The sequence below is a fragment of the Pinus tabuliformis genome, chromosome 8, assembly GCF_031772625.1.
Source record: "Pinus tabuliformis cultivar Carrire ecotype Pingquan chromosome 8, CPIR1, whole genome shotgun sequence".
Taxonomy (NCBI): domain Eukaryota; kingdom Viridiplantae; phylum Streptophyta; class Pinopsida; order Pinales; family Pinaceae; genus Pinus; species Pinus tabuliformis.
This window is the reverse complement of record NC_142294.1, coordinates 874,258,044-874,262,918: the sequence shown is the minus strand read 5'-3', so window position 1 is coordinate 874,262,918 and position 4,875 is coordinate 874,258,044. Positions and strand designations below refer to the sequence as shown.

Below are 4,875 nucleotides of genomic sequence, written 5' to 3'. Positions count from 1 at the left end.
CTAGACTAGGAAGTTTATTTTCTTTCTGGTTCGCTCTCAAAGTAAGGGGAAGATCATAGCCACATCCATGGCCCCAAGAAGGGTTCCTCCACGTAGCAGAAGCAGGTAGATATGGTCATTAAAGAAGACAGGAACATCTTCTCCTCACCCATAGGGTTACCATTGCACTGTCAGGTCAAGCATTCATTCAATTTGACTCCTAGAGCACCTCTACCTAACGGGCCAATATATCACTGCTCCATTATGGAAAATGCCAAGTACAAGTAGTGACATGATCAACATCGGGTGCCACACAAGTTTCAGGTGGGTGATAGAGTATGGTTGCATATGCAGAAAGAATGCCTTACTAGAGCCCATCAGAAGCTCATACCACTCCGATATGGTCCTTACACCATTACCAAGGCTATGGGAAACAATAATTTGGAGAAAAAAATTCCCCCATTCCTTGGCTTGCACCGAGTGTTCAATGTGGACCGCGATCGACCATGCTTCCCACCATTACTGGACACATTAGAGATTGCAGAACAACTCACCAGGGACCAAGTTCGGTAAAAGTTTCCCCATCTCATGGAGGCACTCAACACAATGGGGACCATTCCTTCCTAAGGGGGGAGGAATGATCTAGGTGGATGTTGGTGACCACCCGCCTATCCCACTTGGACCCCCACAATTGTCTCTTTTAGTTTTTCAGTTTCCTTATTTGTAGCACAATTTACTATTTTTGGCATTTTTTTTCGGGTCCTGAACTTCCATAGCCATTTTGAGGCCCTAAACGACATTTATTGGGAAAACTGGGACCAACATGGGTCTTTGCCTAATGTTGGCCACTCAAAAGTTGTAGTCCTTGGATATATCTTTCTAACAAGGTATTATGCACATCAAATGGAGATCATATGCCAACGTTATGACCCCGAGAAGTTGATGTACCAATTTACCCAAACGGGGCCCATAGTTTGGCACTTCATCTCTTAGGGTTAGGTTTTTGGATGTTTAGGGTTTTCCATTGTTTCTCGACATTAAATAGGCCTTCGTGCCTCATTGTAACAAATTTCAGAGGCATGTAGCCACCACATCTCTTCTCAGAGATAAGCTACCATCGCCCGAGCTAGTTTATTTCCATTTCTGTTTGTAAGCATATTTCAGTATTTTAAATTAATGAAATGAAGTATTATTTCTTTTGCATCTTTATATTTCTGGTTATCTCTGTAATTTGTTGCATTCCTATTTAAATCTGGATCATTCATGGAATTGTAATTATAGAATTTTTTAACACTCATTCCCTCCTTTGGCTCATCAATGTAGTTGTTTACCTCAAAAATGAGATGTGAGCTATCATCCTCTTTCCAATAAGGCTTATTGGAGCTTAAGGCTCGAATGGTCAGGCCATCATGTCAATATGTGAAGTGTTATTCAAGCAAGTTCACATCTAGAGGTGCTGACTATACTTCTCATGAGAATTAGTGCATCCGTGAGGGTTGATTTTGTAATTCAACCTTAGGAATGATTTTGATTTTTTTCTCTTCATGATGTTTCCTACTGAAAATGTAACCCTTATACATGTTTTTTACTGACTCTGGGTGTCTTCTATTGCATACAACTGAGTGTACCATTTTATGATAATGAAATTCTTGTGCATGTGATTCGCATTGCTAAAAAAGGATGAGCTTTAGCTATGCACTTGGATGATAAAAATGTTTGGAGAAACAAATACAAGAATAGCTAAATTATTTTGGAGAGGTATATTTTTACCTTAATTTATATCCTCTTTCTTTGACAAAGTCAATTTTATCGATAGTGAGGTACTTAAAGTGATGAAATACTGATTAAGACTACTCATAAGGTGTTTTGAGGGAAACAGTTTGAAGGTGGTGAACCCCGAGGAAAAAATGATAGAAGTTTTAGTAATTTTGCAGATTTCTTGTAGATCACTATAGTGGTTACAGAGCAACCTGTAGCATACATTTTTTAATTTTTTTGCAAAAATCAACTATGTTTCAGTGGCATATGGTTTTAGAGAAGGGTTTACATTTTCCCACACAACTCTGAGTTCTTCTCTTTATCACTTCAAGGTTATATATCAACAAATGTCATCCATTTTGTCATCTCTCAAGAAACTTTTGATTTTTTCTTTTTTTACATTTTTAAGATTTCTTGTAACACCATATTTCTAGGGGCACTTTTTGCAGCACAATGCATGCAAATGAAGCCAAAATAAATTTGTTTATGACATGGGTTTTTTTGCCCCATATGGAAATTTGAGTAATTTGTGGACGAAATTTCTAGAAAATGCATAACGAGGTATTTATGGAATTTTTTTAAAGAATTTTTTTGTAAAAATTCCAATATTTCATATAGCTTGTAGAAGAAAATTTGGTCTAAGAATTGATTAATGATGAAATTCCTTGACTTAGTAAAACTTTCAAGTCTGAAAAATAAATTCCTTGACTTAGTAAAACTTTCAAGTCTGAAAAATAATTACAAGAGAAGGATTCAATGTTAGTAATGATGAATTCAAATTTTGGGAAATGCATGTGAATTTGGCGTTAAATTCATGGTTATTTAAAATTGCTATTATATAAAATTTGCAGCTTGAGGTGATACTTATGGGCTTTGTAAAAATCAATAGTAAATTGTGGGATTCCTTCTCTTGTTTCATTTCCTAGGACTTGTAGGAACATTCATTCTTAAAATAAAGTAGGTGAGAATCTATGATTGACAAATGGTAATGAAGGCATATGAAGGTTTTGGATAATTCATGACATAATGCAAAGAGAATATTGTAGAAACCTAATTCATCTTGAGAAAAACAATAGACCAAAAAGTGGATTGCAACACATATATTCTTTTATTTTTGTCAAAATAGGTGAACTTAATTAAATCCTTTGAAAAAAAATCTCTGAAACTTGAGCTCTAATTGCTTTTTAAAATTAAATTTGTACTTATTTCCTAATATACTGACATAGAGATGAAATAAAATATTCTTAAGGAGAAGTTGTCAATTATTTTTAGATTTATAATATATTTTTCATATTGGGTCTATACAATGGGACTTCATGCAATGGACCCCTGACATATCACGTGCGTTCGTGGCATATTAAACAATACCCTTAATTTGACTACATATTGTAAAATAGCTCTAAAATTCACATTATTTAACCCACTACCAATACAAACCCAATACACCTTCCCAATTTAAAAAACCCCTGCTTTCACTAGATATTGTAGGTTTCCATTTTTCATTAACATTTTTTAGACCCCTTTATATTTTTTCATTAACTTTGAGCTCCATTTTTTATACCTGCCAATATTAAAATCCTTTACCCCCTATATATCTCCCAATATATTATGTCATTTTTTCCTCACTATATATCCCCCAATATGAACCCACGTGGTATGTTATTGCTCCTTTAGTGAATCCCCTAAGGGTCTGTAATGAAGTATCCCTATCCAGTTGTTGCTTTTGGGGATTGTGTGACCTTGCTAATGGAGGATGGATCTGATGTGAATTGCAAGAATTACAGTGGTCATATAGCTTTGATGCAAGATTTCTGATATGGACACTGGGAGGTGGTTTATACTCTTCTTTTATTTAAAATGAATGTGACTAGAGAAGATTACCTCAGTGATAGGACAAACTTGCATTTTTCAACAATAAATCATCACACAAGATGCATCAAATTTGTTATTGTGGATTTTATACCTAGTGTACCTTACCATTTGAAGCTTATGGAAACAAGGATGATCCCTTACTTATGAGACACATATTTGACTTGAACGCACTCTCCAAATTTGTAAACAAAGTAGCAGATGGTGGGATTACAACTCTTCACATGGCTTCCCAAATGGTCATTTTGACTATGTACAATTTATACTTGGTATGAATACAAAAGTGTTAGCTGTTACATTTTATTATGGCACATCAATGGACCTAATAGGAGCTGGAAGCACTCTTCTACATTATGTAGCATAAGGAGGAAACATACAATGCTATCAAATCCTGTTGGCTCAGGGTGTAAGTAAAACCACTTTGAATTGTAATAGGAGGATGCTAGTTGAGGTAGCTAGAATATGGGGCATAATTGGCTTGAGCCAATGTTAGAATCTAACTTATATTTAGCTTTACCATAATATGCTCCATCAATAGTTATTTCATTTCATTTTATGAGTATACCTAATATTTCCAGGGAACATGGATTGCAATTAATGGATTTTGCATGTAAAGATAATGAACACTGTGTAGTTTGTTTAGAACACAACTGTACTATTTTTGTTGAAAGTTGTGGTCATGAAATTTTCACGCATGATGTTCTACCTAGAATTATCTACTCATACCCTATTACTAGTGAAAAGGAAGTTGGTCCATTGTACAAGGACTTCCTATCAATGTGTTTTTAAGGAGAAAGTAGTGGCATCATGATATTGTGAAAAGCTATAAAATGCGTTTTAGGTTATGATTACATTTCTAATGTACATTTTATTTATGTTGGTAGTAGTATATCTCTACAACCACTATTAAATATCATTCCCCATATAATAATGTTCAAAGAAAATTCTTGTTTGGTTTCTTGTTTCATAGGAAATTGGTTAAAGAAATAACAGAGGGATGACATAAAAGGTTAAATACCTTGTTACTAGAGGGTTGGTTGCATGAAATATCGAAGGAATAGTTCAATCGTGCCCTTAGAAGTTGCTTTATACTTTGGTACTCTTTGTCTTAGAATGAACCAGTCCGCACACACAAAAAAATGACTAGGAAGATTCTTCAAGAGCATGTATTCCAATTCGGCATGATTGCAATAAAGGATGATGGGAGGCATGGAGCAAAGTATTGGTCCAAATCAATAGTGAAGGAAATTTAATCATATAATACACTTA

At 34.9% G+C, this 4,875-nt stretch overlaps 1 pseudogene; it reads left to right on the top strand.

Annotated features, from left to right (window-relative positions):
- The first annotated feature begins 3,432 nt into the window (after window positions 1-3,432).
- LOC149238345 (E3 ubiquitin-protein ligase XBAT33 pseudogene) lies at window positions 3,433-4,395 on the top strand (annotated as a pseudogene).
- The last annotated feature ends 480 nt before the right edge of the window (window positions 4,396-4,875 follow it).